Raw genomic sequence first — 20,040 nt, 5'->3', positions numbered from 1 at the left:
AGCCCAACATGATGTGTTGGATAATAAAAGCTGAGGTAAACAGACCTTTAGTGTGAAGTTTTATGTTAATTTGGCTAGAAATTGGGCTGTACTTAATGCTTGCTATAGTTGTAGGTGTCAGAGGCTTCAAATTCCTCTAGGGACCTTGTTTTTGTCTCCTCTGTTAACTTTAGAAACCTGTTGCTGTTGAGATGATTCCAACTCCTAGTGACTTTCTAGGACTGGGTAGAACTGGTTGATAAGGTTTCCAAGCCTGTAATCTCTATGGAAGCAGACTGCCACATCTTTCTCTCAGGGAGTGGCTGGTGTGTTCGAACTGCTGACCTTTGGGTTAGCAGCCCAGCACTTAACCATTGTGCTTTAAATATGCCTCTTTACAGGGAGTCTGCATTTTTCACCTCTTTTAGTTGTAATCCACTGTTCTTATACTGGAGCTTCGTTGGTGTGGTGGTAAAGTGTGGGGGAGGGGAAATACTCTCTAATTCTATTATTAAATCTCAATCTTTTAGAAATCCTGCTTCCCTGCTGTCTTCACTAGTGTATCATTGTTCTCCCCCCTTTCCTTCCCCCTTGAGTAAAATAGATCTGGGGCTCTGGTGGCGCAGTGGTTAAGAGCTCAGCTGCTAACCGAAAGGTCAGCAGTTTGAATCCACCAGCCACTCCTTGGAAACCGTGTGAGGCAGTTCTACTATATCAACTTCATGTCACTGTGTTTAGTTTTTTTTTTTTTTTTTATTTAGGTAAGATGGAGAGGCTAGGATGGTCTGGGCGGTCTGGGTGGGGCAAATGCCTTTCCCCCAGGTGTTGTAAGGCTTTGGTAAAGTCTTTTTCCCTGGAGTTTAAGTCTTTGTTATGGCAAATGCTCTGAGTGTATTTCACAATGGTTAGTCTTCCCTTACCTGCTGCCAGAGCCAGGAGGGGATCTTTCTCAGATCTACTCCATGAGAATGTGGTTAAGTTCCTAAAGGTAAAGCACACAAAAGTGTGGGGCTTCCGCAAGACTGCGCAGCCCCCAGAAGTTTCTCACTCTCACACTAGTCCACACTTAGCCTCCAGCAGTTCAGCAAAGTTACCGTTTAAGGGTTAATATCAGCTTATGGCTCCAGCGGCTTCTACTGTAGTTAAGCCCGTCTTGGCTTTCATTCTCTATCACCTGTCTCTTTAGATTTCAGGGTGATGGTTTGTCCTGTGACCTCAGTTTTCTGATAAATCCAACGGTCCAAGAAAGTCAATGATTTTAAATTTTTTCACCTTTTTCTTGTAAGGATGGGGGTGACGATTCCTAAGACTTTTATATGTTGAAGCTAAAACCAGAATGCCATTTAAATATGTTTTAATATATTCCTATCTCTCAGTTTTACTGTGACTAGATATGGCCACAAATTGCTAACAGTTACTGTTACTTAACAGCTGTTATTATGTATTTGTAATACACAATTTTTTTAATGGCTAGAAATCACCTTTATTATAATAAATGTATGAAAATGTTACTGGCAATAAAGGCATGGAGCTTTTATGCACTAAATGGTCCCAGGCTGCTCCAATATTCAAACTGTGTTTAGTTGTTTTTCTTTTTTTAGAGTTGCCAGATTTTTTTTTTTTTAATTGTGCTTTAGGTGAAAGTTTACAGCTCAAGTTAATTTCTCATACAAAAATTTACGCACATATTGTTTTGCGACAGTAGTTGCAATCCCCCACAATGTGACAGCATATCCCCCCTTTCCACTTGTGGTTCCCTGCGTCAATTCAACCAGTTTCTGCCCCTTCCTGCTTTTTCATTCTGCCTCCAGACAGGAGCTGCCCATTTGGTCTCACGTATCTGATTGAACTAGGAAGCTCACTCTTCGCACGTATTATTTTTTGTTTTATAATCCTGTCTAATCTTTGTCTGCACAGTGGTCTTCGGGAATAGTTTAAGTTCCAGGTTAACAGAGCATCCGGGGGTCATAATTTTGGGGTTTCCTCCAGTCTCTGTCAGACCATTAAGTCTGGTCTTTTTAGGAGAATTTGAGCTCTACTCCACACTTTTCTCCCACTCCATCCAGGACTCTGTTTTGTTTTCAGTTAGGGCAGTCATTGGTGGAACCAATGACTTAGGCTGGTGGGGTCTCTAGTTTATGTGGTCCTTTAGTCTCTTGGACTAATACTTTTCTTGTGTCTTTGGTGTTCTTCATTCTCCTTTGCTCCAAGTGGGATGGGACCAACTGATGCATGTTAGATGGCCGCTCTTAAGCTTTTAAGACTCCAGATGCCGCTCACCAAAGTGGGATGCAGAACATTTTCTTAATAAATTTTCCTATGCCAATGGACTTAGATGTTCCCTGAAACTATGGTTCCCAGGCCGCAGTCCCAGCTACTATGTCCTTCAAACTGTTTGGATGTGTTCAGGAAACTTCTTAGCTTTTGCTTTTGTCCAGTTGTGCTGACTTCTCCTGTATTATCCTTCCCTTCACCAAAGTTGATCCTTGTCTACTATCTAGTTAAGTGAATTCCCCTCGCCCTCCCTCCGCACTCTTGTAACCATCAAAGAATACTTTTTTCTGTGTTTAAACCTTTTCTTGAATTCTTACAATAATGGTCTCATGCAATATTTGTCCTCTTGTGAGTGACTAATTTCAGTCAGTATAATGCCCTCCAGATTCATCCATGTTGTGAGATGTTTTGTGGATTCATTATTGTTATTTATTGTTGAACAGTATCCCATTGTATGTATGTACCCTAATTTGTTGATCCATTTGTCTATTGATGAGCACCTAGGTTGTTTCCATCTTTTTGCTATTGCAAACAATGCTGCAATGAACACTGGTGTGCATATGTCTATTTGTGTGACGGCTCTTATTTCCCTAGGACGTATTCTTAGGAATGGGATTCCTGGATGGTATGGTACTTCTATTTCTAGCTTTTTAAGGAAGCACCAGGTCGTTTTCCATAGTGGTTGTACCACTTTACATTCCCACCAGCACTGCATAGGAGTTCCAGTCTCTTTACAACCTCTCCAACATTTATTATTTAGTGTTTTTTGGATTAGTGACAGCCTTGTTGAAGTGAGATGGTATCTCATTGTAGTTTTGATTTGCATTTCTCTAATGACTAATGATCGTGAGTATTTCCTTATGTGTCTCTTAGCCACCTGACTGTTCTCTTTGGTGAAGTATCTGTTCATATCCTTTGCCCATTTTTTGATTGGGTTGTCTTTTTGTTGTCGAAATGTTGCAATATCTTGTAGATTTTTGTTTAGTTTTTTTTTTTGATCTTTCAGTGACATTTTGAAAACGTTTGAGTGCTTACTGTATGTGAGAAGGTGTTATGAAGATTACAGAAAATAATATCATTACTTGTTATTCATTATTTTCCTCTAGTAGGTCTCGCTTTCCATTCTCCATCACTACACCTATTCTCCACAAACAGTTTAAAGTTCTGCTTCTTTAAAAGCATGAAAAACAACATTTTACAGATAGCTTAAATCTAAGTTATGATAAGTTTCTTCATTGTGTTCCAGTGAGACTTATGAAAGAACTAAGTATAGAATTTCAGTTAAGACAAAAAAAGATGTGTGTGGGGTGTTCTTGTAGTTATCAGTGACAAATCATATCAAAATGACTTCTTCATTGAAGTTTAAGTTTTTCAGAAAATATATTTCTGGGTCATATAGTGATTTGGAAAAAGATTTTGGTAGTTTCATGGCCAGAGAGGAAGGAGTTTTGGTGGCGCAGTGGTTAAGCACTTGGCTGCTAACCAAAAGGCCAGTGGTTCAAACCCACCAGCCACTCTGCAGGAGAAAGATGTGGCAATCTGCTTCCATAAAGACGACAGCCTAGTTCTACTCTGCCCTATAGGGTCTTCGAGTCAACTCGATGGGACACAACAACAACAACGAGACCAGGGAACCTAGGAATCTCCACATCATATTTTTTAAATCTCCCCTTTCTCACTGCAGAACCTACTAGAAAACATGTTTTAAGGAATAAAAGCCAAATGGGAATAAAGATGTGGCAGAAGATAGTGGTTAAAAACAGGGACTCTGGAATCACAATGCCTGGTTTGATCCCAGCTCTGCAGCTTACAAACCTGGGCAAGTCGTTTAACTTTTCAGTGACTCAGTTTCCTCACCTTTGAAATGGGATTAATAATAAGATCTATCTTCCCACTGAGTCGTTATGAGAGTTAATTGAGTGTACGTACCTATGTATGTATGTATGTATATAGTGGAGCCCTGGTGGTGTAGTGGTTAAGAGCTTGGCTGCTAACCAAAAGGTTGGCAGTTCAAATCCACCCAGCTGCTCCTTGGAAACCATATGAGGCAGTTCTACTCTGTCCTGTAGGGTTGTTATGAGTTGGAATTGACTTGATGGCAAGGGGTTTATTTTTTTTCAAATGTATATAGTAACTCGAACACTGTCACATAGAAAATGTACTATAAGGATCTGATTAGTAAAAATATAGGTACCTGTCGTGGATTAAATTGGGTCTTCCAAAAATATCTGATTGGCTAGATCTTGATTCCCAGTATTGTAATGATTGTCTACCATTTTGTCATCTGATTTCCCTGTGTTGTAAACTCTGTCACTATGATGTTGATGAGATGGGTTAGCAGCAGTTATACTAATGAGATTTACAAAATTGGATAGTATCTTGAGCCAATCTCTTTTGAGATATAAAAGAGAGAAGTAAGCAGAGAGACAGGAGGACCTCATACCACCAAGAAAGCAGAAAGAACTGGGAACAGAGCACATCCTTTGGACCTGAGGTCTCTATGCCTGAGAAGCTTCTCAACCAGGGGAAGATTGATGACAAGGACCTTCCTCCAGAGCCAACAGAAAAAAGCCTTCCCCTAGGGCTGATGCCCTGAGTTTGGACTTACAGCCTACTAGATTGTGAGAGAATAAATTTCTCTTTGTTAAAACCTTCTACTTGTGGTATTTCTGTTACAGCAGCATTAGATGACTGACAGCACCTCTTTATTAATTGCTGTATAAGCCCAGGGAGCCTCTCTGGTAGAAGATGGGTTGGAGCACATGGCTTAGCTCTGGAGGCTTCTTTCCTTTCACCTTACACAGGGGGCACAGTGGCTAGCAAGAAGGTGCACAGAAGTAGATAAGGGTGTGGGAAGAGGATCAGGAAAAAGATCTGTGGAAGATCACTTCTCTAGACTTTCCTTCCTGAGAAAGTCTGAAGTCAGTTTCCTACTAAGCTGTTGCATGTACAGACACAGTTTCGAAAACATCCTTGACGCATGGTCTTTCTAAATCATCACCAGCCAGTTCCCTGTCAAAGTGTAACCTTCCGCAATTTTTCTTCTAATCACTAAGGCAGAATAAGACCCGAGAGAGGAATGGGGACAGTACTTGCAAATGCTTTGGGGTATCTTAGAGGAGAAATTATAGATGTACTGACCAAGGTTTTAGTGGAAAACGAATCAATGTTGACATCAGGATATGGGGTATGGTTCATTAGTGTTTCAGGCCAGTCATTAGCCCTAAGATGTTGCCAATTCACTTAACTACTCAGAAATCCCTAATGACTCCATATTTCCTTTGGGATAAAACCTAGACCCCTTAGTGAGACTCAGGGTTCTCTACACTTCAGCCTAATTGTGACTTTGTAAATTTATTGCCTGCTAGTATCAGATGTAATTGCTTGTGCCGGTATTGTTATCTCATGGTTTCCTCAAAATTTCCTGATTGCATGTGCTCTTTTTTTTCAGCTTCAATTTATTTCAGCATATCATAGCCCTCACCTGAATATTCTCTTTCTTCCTCTCTACTAACCTGGGTTCTGCTCATTCTTAAAGACTCACCTCAAGTTTTATATCTTCTTAAAAACCTTCCCTGGTGACCCTGAGGAATTGGTTCTCTTTTCTTCTGCCATTGGCTTCATGGAGAAGCTCAAACTCTCTTATCTTTCCTCTTTATATCTCTTAGTTTACTCTATTTCTTCCTCTACAAAGTTGATTCAGAAATTAAAATCTACTGTTAGATGGTATTGGCTGCCCTTCCAGAATCTCAGGTAAAAATCTATAAAAGTCAGCTTATGAAAAATGTCCTCTCTATTCTAGACAGCCTGAATGACTTAATTCCTAAATACTTGTTGCCCCCTTCCCCCCTTTTTTTGATTCCTATCAAATTGCTTCTCAGCTAAAACACAGTCTGTCTCAGAAGGGAATCTGCTCTCTCTCTGACCACTCTCATTTTCTACCCTTTCCATTGTCTTTTCTGAATTCTGGAGGCTGTTGAGGTTTGGAGCTTTGTTCTGGGTTTTGCCTCGGTGGTGAAGAATGGCTCTCTCAGTGTTTTACAGAAAAATGTTTTAAATCTTTTGGTTTCTGCCTGAGTAGAATGTTTGCACATATGACAACCTTTTCTCTTGTCAATATTAACCATGTTTCAGAGCATAACTTCAGGACATTGTTATATTAACAGAGGCACTCCCTCTGCTTTACCTGTTGGAGGTGGGAGATAAGGAGGAAATAAATGGTTGAGGAGAAGAGACTATCTAGTGGTACCACAGTAGGATGGTGAGATTTCCACATGAAATATGGGAAGAATCAAATCTTCTCAGCTCGAGTTTACCAGTTCCACCAGGATTTGAGGCTGTTGTTACATGTCATCAAGCCGATTCCATCTCATGAGGATTTGAGGTACCAGATTCTTATTTTCTCCAAAACTAATGAAGTACAACCAAATCCTTCCCTCGTGGTCTCCAAGGCTTAATGGGCTGATTAGACTAGGAGGCAGGCAAAGACTGGGAAGGATCTTAGAGACCTTCTGTAATGTCTGTCTTTAGAGTTATCTCACTTTCTTTTCTATTTTGATTACCCTAAAATTCCTTTTTTTTTTTTGGTAATCTGGCTTTTGTCTGAATTGCGCAGCCTTTTTGTCAATTACCTTAGACAATGAAATGTTCTTTCTTGATGACCTCGTGTAGAAAATGACCTCAAATTATTTTTTCCTTTGCTTCAAATATATCTTGAAATGAGCACAATTTAAAATGGGACTGCTACTCAACAGCAATATTAGATTTTGATGAATATTTAGAATTTTTTAAGTTGCATTTTATTTAAAATATTTCACCATTCATAAAGAACAAAAACCTAAAACTATAAAACTTAATAAAATTATTTTATAGAAAATTAGGAGCTCTCAATAGTTGTCAAGTTAAAAAAAGTGTTTTTGAGAAAGTAGCAAATAGTGATAGAGGGATTAGTTAACATGGGAAGTAATTGCAGAAAACACTTACCGGGAAAGTACATATCACTGACCAAAATTTACTTCGGGAAAGAAAAAGCTGCATGCAATCACACAGAGGTTCTCCAACCCATTTTTACTAATTTGACAAACTTATGAAATACTCTGTGATGTGCTTTGGTGGCTTGAAAAGTTTGTTCAAGGTAGGGAAGTAAACTCAAAAGAGGAAAGTTGTCTTTCAACTAAATGTAACTTTAAAGAATGACAAAGTAATGATGTGCTCCTTGAGTATATGCAACATACCTCCCAAAAAGCACTGATAAGAACAAATGCATGAAACAATACATATGCCTGAGATCCAGACTGTGGCCAGACAAGAGAGTTGGGGAAAAGAAGAGAGGAGACGGAGAAGGGCAGATGGGGAGACAGACTAGGGAGGAGAGGACAGAGAAGGAAATACCTACAGGCAAAAAGAAAAAAATCAGGTAAGAGAGGGAGTCAGAGGTCTAGAGGAGAGTGAGAGGACCCTAGGAAAAGGGGGTGGGGGCCGCAGCAGCAAGCACTGTAGCCTCTTAGTGGAATTTGAAGTGCAGGGGTTGGAAGTGAGGTGTTCTTTCTCGTTGAGCTTTGAGAATTTACAGTATTTGAAATGTCAGGGCTAATTAGTAGCATTAGACAATTTGTCATATATTTTACTGTTTATTTTCAAACTTTAGTATTTATCCGTTCGCTCCAGTGTGTTGAAGGTTGTGCATATCCGTTAACAGCCCATCTCCTCTGGAGCTGGTAGCTTAAGTTCCTTTTCCACTCCTGTCTCCTGGATCAGAAGAACATCACCGAATTCTCCGGAGCTGGAACGTTCCCAACCTGTTGTCAGAATTTTTGTTCTGAAGAAAATTAGCTGAATTATTTTTAACATTTCTAATACATATGCTACTGACACTTGTATCAGGTAATGACTAAGTGATCTTTTAACTGCAAGTCCTTGTAAAAGACTTGAAGTAATAGCAAATAAACAGGTAGACATTTGTTATTAATAGTAGCCTGAGTCTTTTTTTTTTTTTGAGTCTACAGGGAATGCAGAGAGGAAACTTTACTACTGTATCTGCTGCATTATCAACTGGTATGAGATGCCTATGAGTTATTTTTGCACACTTATCTGAAAAACAGGGAAAGTTTTCTTCGAAGCTATAAAAACTCTGTAGTTGATTGGTTTAATTTTCAGGTTTTAATTTATATTCTGATCCCTGCCAAAATTCTTTTAATATGTTCTTCACTACCATCCAGGGGCATGCTCTGATGCGTGTTTTTGTTTATGCATGGCAAAAGAAGTTAAAAGAAGTAACTTCATGTTTTCTCAATTGAGAAGTTCAAATTAAAGACCTATGCTTTTCTCTTCAAATGTTTGTGTCCAGGAGGTATTTAGGGAGACAGGACATAATTAGGTTGTTAATGGAGGTAATTCGTGTACCAGGCAGAGGTCACTGGATGGCACCACTGAGATCCCATCTAACTTGGACGCACTGTTCATAGAAATTGGCCATTTAGGGGAGTCTCTTCTCTGTTTGTGAGTATTATAAAGTGATACTTCTCAATTCTGTCAGAAAATGGCCTCATTTTATACTAAATAATTTGTAATGACTCCTTATAATTATTGACAGAAAAATTTTAAATAGTTTCAAAAATTTATATAATGCCTTTATTATAAAGGAAAAAAAAAGAGAGAAGCAAATTATAATAAAATTATGCTCATTTTAGTATCTAGGATATTAAAATGTTCAAGCACAATTACCCTATTATCTCCAAATGCACCCTAGGGGGCGGTGCTATCCTCCTTCTTCCATTTGGAGCCATTGTAATAAAATAACATTTAACACAATAATATCTTCTCGGTTTGCCTTTGGCAGTTTTCTTACTTTTGTCATTTTTACCATTTTGTTTTCTTGGAATTCCTGGTGAATGAGGAGTATGAATGACTGGATTTATGCCGTCTATTTTTTGGTGTGATTTCAGCGGTGGAATTTTGGACTGTAGATGACTTACCTAGAATATGCAGAGGTAGTATACTTCAGTAGATCCAAGTCATGCACCTTTGTATCATGAAATTGTCAGTTTTTTCCAAGGTAATATGAAATGATGAATATTTATAATGATGGCATAGGGTATTTATGGTATATCTGGATTCTTCAAAAAGTTTTGTTACCATTACATTTTTAAAATGAAGAAGCTATATTTTTCCTAAGATGATTAGAATATAAAACTTCTCCAAAGTTATCATTGTGTCAAGGCAATGTTATTATGATATTTATTAAAGTGAAATCTTCTGACCCAGAGCATCAAGTATCACTCATATGTATGATGTGACAAAATTTTATTAGTAAATTAAACTGTGTTTTTTGCTTTCAGCAATAGATTTAAAAATCAATATTAAGTAGCTTTACACCCTTAATCTAGCAGGATAAATTAACAATCATATAAAAACCCACTGCAATCGAGTCGATTCTGACTCATAGCAACCCTACAGGACAGAGTAGAACTGCCCCATAGAGTTTCCAAGGAGCGCCTGGCAGATTTGAACTGCCGACCTCTTGGGTAGCTGCCATAGCACTTAACCACTACGCCACCGGGGTTTCCAACAATCATATACATATTTTAAAAATAAAACATAGAAATTGACTGGAAAATTAGGGTCATACAGTTAAATAAAAAGAAATTCATAATTATGTACTTGTAGTTCATTATAGAATGTAACTTTATAATGGCTGTTGTTAGGTGCTGTCTAGCAGTTCTGACTCATAGAGACCCCAGTCCTTCGCCATCCTCAAAATTGTTGTTATGCTTGAGCCCACTGTTGCAGCCACTGTGTCAGTTCATCTCATTGAGGGTCTTCCTCTTTTTTGCTGGCCCTCTACGAATAGTGATGTCCTTCTCCAGGGACTGATCCCTCCTTATAACATGCCCAAAGTATGTGAGACATAGTCTCCCCATCCTTGCCTCTAAGGAGCATTTTGGTTGTACTTCTTCCAAGACAGGTTTGTTTGTGCTTTTGGCAGTCCATGGTATATTCAGTATTTTTCACCAGCACCACAATTCAAAAGCGTCAATTCTTCTTTGGTCTTCCTTATTCATTGTCCAGCTTTCACATGCATATGAAGCGATTGGATTGAAAAGCACCATGGCTTGGGGCAGGCACATCTTAGCCTTCAAGGTAACATCTTTGTTTTTCAATACTTTAAAGAAGTCTTTTGCAGCAGATTTGCCCAGTGCCATGTGTCTTTTGATTTCTTGACTGCTACTTCCATGGGTGTTGATTGTGGATCCAAGTAAAATCAAAACCTTGACAACTTCAATCTTTTCTCTGGTTATCATGATGTTGCTTTTTGGTCCAGTTATGAGGATTTTTGTTTTCTTTATGTTGAGATGTAATCCATACTGAAGGCTGTGGTCTTTCATCTTCATTTGTTAAGTACTTCAAGTCCTCTTCTCTTTCAGCAAGGAAGATTATGTCATCTGCATAACGCAAGTTGTTAATGAGTCTTCTTTCAATCCTGATGTCACATTCTTCTTCATATAGTCCAGCTTCTCGGATTATTTGCTCAGCATACAGATTGAATAGGTGTGGTGAAAGGATACAACCCTGAGACATACCTTTCTGATTTTAAACCACCCAGTATCCCCTTATTCTGTTCAAACAACTGCTTCTTGACCTATGTACGGGTTCCTCATGAGCACAATTGTATGTTCAGGATTTCCATTCTTCTCAGTGTTATCCATAATTTGTTATGATCCACACAGTGGAATGCCTTTGTAAGAGTCAATAAAACACAGGTAAACATCTTCCTGGTATTCTCTGCTTTCAGCCAGGATGCATCTGACATTAGCAGTGATATCCCTGGATCCACGTCCTCTTCTGAATCTGGCTTGAATTTCTGGCAGTTCCCTGTTGATGTACTGCTGTAGCTCTTTTGAACGATCTTCAGCAAATTTTACTTGCTTGTGATATTAATGAAATTATGTGATAATTTCTGCTTTCAGTTGGATCAACTTTCTTGGGAATAGGCATAAATATGGATGTCTTCCAGTTGGTTGGTCAGGTAGCCATCTTCCAAATTTCTTGGCATAGATGAGTGAGCACTTCCAGCTCTGCATCCGTTGTTGAAACATCTCAGTTAGTATTCTGTAAATTCCTGGAACCTTGTTTTTCACCAATGGCTTCAGTGCAGCTTGGCCTTCTTCCTTCAGTACCATCAGATCCTGATCACATGCCACCTCCTGAAATGCTTGAACGTTGACCAGTTCTTTTTGGTATACTGACTCTGTGTTTTCCTTCCATCTCCTTTGATACTTCCTGCATCATTTAATATTTTTCTCATAAAATCCTTCAGTATTGCAACTCGAGTCTTAAATTTTTTCTTCAGTTCTTTCAGCTTGAGAAACGCTGAGCATGTTCTTACATTTTGGTTTTCTATCTTCAGGTCTTTGCACATGTCATTATAACACTTTGTCTTCTCCAGGTGCCCTTTGAAATCTTTTGTTCAGCTCTTTTACTTCATCATTTCTTCCTTTTTCTCCAGCTACTCAATGTTGAAGAGCAAGTTTCAGAGTCTCTCCTGACATCCATTTTGGTCTTTTCTTTCTATACTGTCTTTTTAATGAACTTTTGCTTTCTCTTCATGTTTTATGTCCTTGATGTCATTCCACAACTTGTCTGGCCTTCGGTCATTAGTGTTCAACATGTAAAATCTGTTCTTGAGATGGTCTCTAAATTCAGGTGGGATATACTCAAGGTCATACTTCGGCTCTCATGGACTTATTCTATTCTAATTTTCTTCAGGTTCAGCTTGAACTTGCATATGAGCAATCGATGGTCTGTTCTGAAGTCAGCCCTTGGCCTTGTTTTGACTGATGATATTGAGCCTTTCCTTCGTCTCTTTCCACAGATATAGTCAATTTGATTCCTGTGTCATCTGGTGAGGTCTATGTGTATAAAAAATAGTCGCTGTTTATGTTCTTGAGAAAAGGTATTTGCATTGAATAAGTTGTTGATCTTGCAAAATTCAATCATGCAATCTCCGACATCATTTCTGTCACTAAGGGCATATTTTCCGACTGCTGACTCTTCTTTGTTTCCAATTTTCGCATTCCAATTACCAGTCATTATCCATGCATTCTGATTGCATGTTTGTTCAATTTGAGATTGCAGAAGTTGGTAAAAATCTTAAATTTCTTCGTCTTTGGTATTAGTGGCTGGTGCATAAATTTGAATAATAGTTGTATTAACTGGTCTTTCTTGTAGGCATACGGATATTATACTATCACTGACAGAATTGTACTTTGGGATAGATCTTTTTGATCATGTATACAATGCAATTCCTCTTCAAGTTGTTATTCCCTGTGTAGTAGACCATATGATTGTCCGATTCAAAATGGCCAATACCAGTCCATTTCAGCTTACTAATGCCTAGGATATTGATGTTTATGTGCTCTATTTCATTTTTGATGATTTCCTGTTTTCCTAGATTCATACTTCGTACATTCCAGGTTCCGATTTTTAATAGATGTGTGAAGCTGTTTCTTCTCATTTTGAGTCGTACCACCTCAGCAAATGAAGGTCCTGAAAGCTTGACTCCATCTTCGTCATTAAGGTCGAGCCTAATTTGAGGAGGCAGGTCTTCCCCAGTTGCATTTTGAGTGCCTTCCAACCTAAGGGGCTCATCTTCTGGCACTATATCAGTCAGTGTTCTGCTGCTATTCATAAGGTTTTCACTGGGTAATTCTTTTCAGAAGTAGACCACTGGGTCCTTCTTCCTAGTCTGTCTTAGTCTGGAAGCTCAGCTGAAACCTGTCATCCATGGGTGTGACCCTGCTGGTATTTGAATACTGGTAGCATCACAGCATCACAGCAACATGAAAGCCCCCACAGTACAACAAACTGACAGACGGGTGGGGGTATATGATAATAGTATCATATTAAAATAAATTAAAATCCTGGCTTAGAATATTACTATTAATATGTTTGTGGATTTACAAATGCTACAATTCTGGTGTCTAACTCTGATATGGTTCTATATACCATGCTACACTCCACCAGAACCATTCTATTGCCTATGTGTCTTATCTACATATTGAAGCTGTATGGCATGGAGGTTAAAATTGTGGACTCTAGAGTCAGAGTGCCTAAGTTTGAATCCTAGGTCTGCCATTGCTATGTGAACTTGGGCAAGTCACTTAACCTCTTTGGCCTAAAAAACAGAGATAATAATAGTATCTACTTCTTATGAAGTTGTTGTGGGGATTAAATGAGTTAATGTGGGTAAAGCACTAAAAACCATGCTGGCACGGAGTAAATGCTAGTGATGTGTCATTTATAGTTATTTTCACATGTGAGCAAAAACAGCCAACCTCTCAGGTATTGATCTGTAGATTGTTCATATCGGTCACTAGATCATTATCCCCATAACCTTGTTTGAGTGGGTATGGCCACCTGTTTTGACCTAGATGTGTCCCAGAATGGAAGCCTACTTTAGAGTGGGTTCCCTAGAAGCCACCCTTGAGAGAAGGATTCCTATGAATGTGATTTATGAGGCAGTTGTGCTCAGGAAAGCCATTAGGGGGATGAGGAGGTGGGACCAGAAAAGGAGCAGCCCGGCAAGGGTGTGATATCAAACAAAGTCCCATGAGTAACTGCCTCACTCTTGCAGGGGGCCCTTGGAGACAACGTAGGTCACACCCCAAAACCTGAAACCAAACTCGTTGCTATTCGGTCGATTCTGACTCTTAATGACCCTATGGGACAGATTAGAACTACCCCATAGGATTTCAGAGGAGCAGCTGGTGGATTTAAACTGCCGACCTTTTGGTTAGCAGTCATACTCTTAACCACCACACCACTGCACCACCAGGGCCCCAGTCATACCCTACCAAATCCGTTGCTGTATAGTCGATTCCAGCTCATAGCAACCCTGTAGGTATCCAAATCAGGAGCAGGGTAGCTGGAATGATTACATTGTCCCACATGTTGGGCATTAGTTAAAGGCCGTGTGTGTGTGTGTGTGTGTGTGTGTGTGTGTGTAGGAGGGAAGGGTGGCCACTTTTAGCTCTACTGTAGGAACTGAACAGGAGGAATTTTTGTTAGAATTGTTCTAGGTACATTAATTTTCATATCCATGATGAGTGAGTTGTCAGCTTTCATTTGTTACATAAGTATCGATCACTTCTGAAATGCATATGTGGTTTGCTTTTAAAATAGATTCTGAAAGCAATTAAGGAGCAGATGATACCATTTGGTAGTTTAACTTACACACACACAACTAAACCATGCTACACTGTTTAAGTCAACTGCTTGATTTCTCCCTAAGTGTTTGCAGGAATGTTCACCCCAGAGTTTATAAACTACAAATAGCCCTGCAGCACAACCAAAGGGTGAAAGGAAATTTGTATCAATTGAGTCATATGTTGTGCTATAGATGTTGTGTGCCGGACTCCTGAAGATGATGTTGTATTTAATCCTAACAACATGGATGTGAGTTAAGCATCATTCTAATTTTAAGGCTAGAGAACTGGAAGTTCAGAGAGGTTAAGTTATATGTCCAGTATCACACAGAGCCAGAAATAAAAATGAAGTCCTTCTGAAGTCAAAGCCTGCATTCTTTATTAGTTCCTACAACATAGGAAGCAGGGGAAAATTTTATATCCTGAATTTAGGTTGGCATTTGAAGACATAGAAGCTTCTAACTTCAAGCCATTGTGACTATTTTTAGCATTACTGAAATGGGAAATAGGGAGTGTGTGTGTATGTATGTGTGCGTTTGTGTGTGTAAGAGAGAGTGAAAGATAAAGAAAACTAGCATAATTGGTGGAGCCCAGGTGGTACAGTGGTTAAGAGCTATGGCTGCTAACCAAAAGGTCAGCAGTTCAAATCTACCAGCCACTCCTTGGAAACCATATGGGGCAGTTCTGCTCTGTCCTGTAGGATCGCTATGGGTTGGAATCAACTCGATGGTACCGGGTTTTTTTGTTGTTGTTGTTTAGCATGATTGATAGCTGCTAATAAATTTTATTTCTCTGGACATTGAAAACCACAATGATAACGTTGTAGAGCATTGTTTGGAACTTGCATACCTTTTTGTTAATTGTGGTTATAAACACACAGATACTGTTTTTCGGTGTAGAAGGGCACACTTACTGGACGTGAGAAAAGGCAACTCTGGGTAAAGGATTAAGAGAAGAAATACATTTATCTATTCTTCTACTGTCTCAGAAGCAGAGTACACTCGTGTGTGCATTTAGGCCAGTCTGTCTGCACCTACATTTTTTTCATTCAGGGTCATCAACTTCCTGGTTTCATAAAATTGTTTAATGCAGAATAATTGGACTGTGAACAGGCTTTTTAGGATGCTTCAGCACATGATGCTTTACTTGCTAATAGGAAATCAAGTTGAATCTGGACAAATATCCCCATAGATGCTGAAGAGGCAAGAATAGATCTTGGAAGTTCTTTTGGTTCATCAGATTTGACAGAGGAAGACATCTAGGACATTGTTCCCATCTCTTAGGGGTATGGAATAGAAACCTTATTCCTGGCAGTGTTGGTTTATCTCTGTTGAGCTCTGTAGAGTTACTCTTTTATTCTGGGGCCCATTGTGACTGTTAGAGTAAAAAAAACTCGTTAATTTACTCTTTAAGGCAGCTAATACTCTGTCAGAGCCATTGTATTTTGCATGTTGGTAAGGATCAGAGTTTCCCCTATTTGTACTGTTTCCTGAAGTTTGCAGAGGATTTCCTGCTATTTGGGTACATTTCTTAGACATTTTTTTCAAATAGCCTCATTGTATATGTCATGGATTGAATTGTGTCCCCAAATATAAGTGTATCATTTTGCTAGGCCGTGATTCCCAGTGCTGTGTGATTGTCCACCATTTTGTCATATGATGTGATTTTCCTGTATATGTGATTCCTACCTCCATGTTAATGAGGTGGGATAGGCAGCAGTTATGTTAATCAGGCAGGACTCAATCTACAAGATTGGATTGTGTCTTGAACCAATCGCTCTTGAGATATAAAAGAGAGAAGTGAGCGGAGAGACGGGGGACCTCATACCAGCAAGAAACCAGCGCCGGGAGCAGAGCATGTCCTTTGGATCTGCGGTTCCTGCACAGAGAAGCTCCTAGACCAAGGGAAGATTGATGACAAGGACCTTCCTCCAGAACCGACAGAGAGAAAAAGACTTCCCTGAGAGCTGGTGTTCTGAATTTAGACTTTTAAACCTCTTAAACTGTTAGAGAATAGATTTCTCTTTGTTAAAACCATCCACGTGTGGTATTTCTGGTATAGTAGCACTAGACAACTAAGACAGTATACTATGAAAATAATCTAGAAAAATGTTTCCATTCAAGCTGATCATAAAAGTTTAGAATGATGTTCTTTTGAAACAGGCAGATACAGTTTTTGGGTAAGTACAGGTCATGGCTTAGGGACTGGAGAAGTGACTTTCAGACGTAGGCTTAAGTTAATTTTGAAGAGGGAGCTATAATCATCTGCTGTTACACCAGGGGAAAGTCCCTTCAGAGTGTTACAGTATTTGATAGTTCTTCCATTGAAGGGCTAGTTAATTTCTCAGTATTTAAACTTTCTATTATTGCAATAATTTTTCCAGTTTCTAGAAATATGCAGAAGAGACTTGTGGAATTATCATTAATAATTACATGACAATGAGTAACAATTATTAGTGTCTCCTGGTTAACACCTAGAGCTACTTGTTAAGCAGTGTCCCCTTAAAAAAAAAAAAAATTTTTAAAGGGGGTTAAATGAATAACTGTTCACGTAATGAGCTATAAGCACAATGTATACGTATTAATTATATGCTTTAAAAACGTGAAGAGATGTACGTAAAACTTTTTAATGTGGTGAAAATATTTTAGATGTTTCTTACCAAAGTGGTTACTTTGACTGTCTTAGTCTAGGTTCTTTAGAGAAGCAAAACTAGTGAAGCCTGTATATATATACACACACACACAGACAGACACAGACACACACGCACACACACAAACAGAGATTTATCTCAAGGAAATGGCTTATACTGTTGTGGAGGCTGCCAAGTCCCAAAGTCCATGAGTCAGGTTTCGGCTGGAGACCTCTTCCCCTGACTCACGTGGTTGCAGGGACTGATGAACCCAGAATTGGCAGGTCATATGGCTGGCTCACAGTTCTGTAGAAGCCAGTGAATCCCAAAGTCGGCACATAAGACAACAGGTTGCTGGTTCACAGGGCTGTGAAGCTGGTAAGTCCCAAAGTTGGCAAGTCAGATGACAAGCTACTGGTTCAAGTTCCAGGAACTAGAGGTCAGATAATGACGAACCGGAAACAGGTCCAGAGTAAGCAAGCAAGCTTTGCCAGAAAGTCTATATATATATATATATGTATATATGTGTGTATGTATGTATGTATGTATGTGTGGGGTACAGGTCATACTCCCAGGGAAACTCCCCTTACAAATGATAGGCTGATCACATTAGATCACATCATGGAGGTGATTATGTTATTTCACAACATGGAGGATAATTACATTATACTGAGAATCATGGCCTAGCCAAGTTGACACATAACATTAACTATCACCTGTACCCATTGCCCCTTGAGTTGATTCATAGCGGGCCTGTAGGACAGAGTAGAACTGCCCTGTAGGGTTTCCAAGGAGCAGCTGGTGGATTTGAACTGCTGACCTTTTGGGTAGCAGCTGAGCTCTTAACCACTGCGTCACCAGGGTTCCTTAACTATCACACTGACCCAGAAATTTTACCTTTAAAAAAGTAAAGTGTTTAGTAGAAAAAGGGAAAGCTTTAACGTTTGCCTTTTATCGTTTCATATAATTTTTCCTTTTCCCTTTGCTGTTTGTGATAGCATAAATAAAAAATCCTGTGATACAAAAAGCTGCAAGACCATGAAGTGGAAGTCTTTAAAAATCAAGTAAGAAGTAAAAAATTTTATTCAGCTAGGAAGCTGAAAAGGAGTCCTGGTAGCACAATGGTTAAGTGCTCTGTAGCTAACTAAAAGGTGAGCTGTTCGAATCCACCAGTGGCTCTGTGGGAGAAAAAATCTGGCGATTTGCTTCCATAAAGATTTATAGCTTAGGAAACCCTATGGGGCAGTTCTATTCCATCACACGGGGTTACAATAACTCAATATTGACTTGATGACACACAACAAACAATAACAGAAAACTCAGAAAAACTGTAATGAATGAATATTTTAGACTCAATGCTTATTATATTAACTGAGGATTAATGATAAAAGGATCTTGAAAATGAGCAGATTTAAATATTAAAATATTAATCTTAATGGTAACCCAACACAACCCACTGCTATCAAGCCGATTCTGACTCATAGCGACCCTATAGGACAGAGTAGAACTGCCCCATAGAGTTTCCAAGGAGCGCCTGGCGGATTCGAACTGCCAACCTCTTGGTTCGCAGCCGTAGCACTTAACCACTACACCACCAAGGTTTCCATCTTAATGGTAGCAGACACAATTTCCAGAATCCATTCTCTCTTTCTTATTCCGTAATAGACGTAATAAAACAAAGAAACCAGGTGCCATCAAGTTGATACTGACTCATGGTGGCCCCACGTGTGTCAGAGTAGAACTGTGCTCCATAGGGTTTTCAATGGCTGATTTTCTAGAATTAGATTCCCAGGCTTTCCTTCCAAGGGTCCTCTGAGTGAACTCGAACTTCCAACCTTTTGATTAGCAGCTGAGCTCTTAACCATTTGCTTCACCCAGGGGCTTTGAAAACCCATTGCTGTCGAGACAATTCCAGCTCATAGCAGAGAAGAATAGCCCCATAGGGTTTCCAAGGCTGTAAACTTTACAGAAGCGGACTGCCACATCTTTCTCCCATGGAGTGGCTGGTGGGTTTGAACTACCAATCTTTTGGTTATCAGCCAAGTGCTTAACCACTATGCCAGTAGGGCTCTTCAGGGGCTTTACCTGTTGCTGTTGAGTCAATTCCGACTCACAGTGAGACTATAGGACAAAGTAGAACTGCCCCATAGCATATCCAGGGGGCGGCTGGTGGATACTGAAACTGCATACCTTTTGGTTAGCAGTCAAGCTCTTAACCACTGTGCCACTAAGGCTCCTCAGGGACTTTAGAACCTCTGATTTTTACCTGGGAAACCCTGGTGGCATAGTGGTTAAGTGCTACGGCTGCTAACCAAAGGGTTGGCAGTTCAAATCTGCCAGGCGCTCCTTGGAAACTCTGTGGGGCAGTTTTACTCTGTCATATAGGGTTGCTATGAGTCGGAACTGACTCGAGGGCAGTGGGTTAATTTTTACCTGGGAACATGGATGTCTGGAATAAAGACTGTTTCCCCATCTCCTTGCAGCTAGGTGTGGCCATATGCCTGTGTTCTGGCCAATGGGCTTTAATGTGGACATGACAGTTTGGATACAAGCAGCCATCTTGCACACTGAGGATGGCAAAGGAACAATGCAGACAGAGCTTGGGTGCCTGGCATTAAGGAATCCATACCAGAGTTGAGCTGATGACCGCCAGTCTTTTTCTCTTTTTAGTAGAAATAAGCTATTATGTTCAATCACCTTATTTTCAGTTTCCAGTTACTTGGAGGTGAAGCTAACCCTGACAAAGTATCTTTTTGACCACTTGTGGAATGGTTGTGTGTGTAAATAAACCCCTGAGGGTAATAAAATTCAGTGGCATGTTCTCAGATCAGCAACAGCACTGAAGGCCTGTTTTGCAATAAGACCTCGTTTGTCGAACCTCCATGATCAGAGAACTCAGTTGGGCAGAGTGGTGGATGAATGAGTCTGGCTCCTGAAAAAAGAGGCAGCCTATGC

The 20,040-nt window shown here is 39.7% G+C and overlaps 1 protein-coding gene across 8 annotated transcripts in view; it reads left to right on the top strand.

The window, feature by feature from the left end:
• The window catches only part of MCTP1 (multiple C2 and transmembrane domain containing 1), a 610,169-nt gene that overhangs the window by 68,147 nt on the left and 521,982 nt on the right, over positions 1 to 20,040 (top strand). The gene's annotated exons all lie outside the window — the stretch shown is intronic.

This window comes from Elephas maximus, chromosome 2 (assembly GCF_024166365.1).
Source record: "Elephas maximus indicus isolate mEleMax1 chromosome 2, mEleMax1 primary haplotype, whole genome shotgun sequence".
In the NCBI taxonomy this organism is placed as follows: Eukaryota; Metazoa; Chordata; class Mammalia; order Proboscidea; family Elephantidae; genus Elephas; species Elephas maximus.
This window is presented reverse-complemented; position numbering and strand designations above follow the sequence as displayed.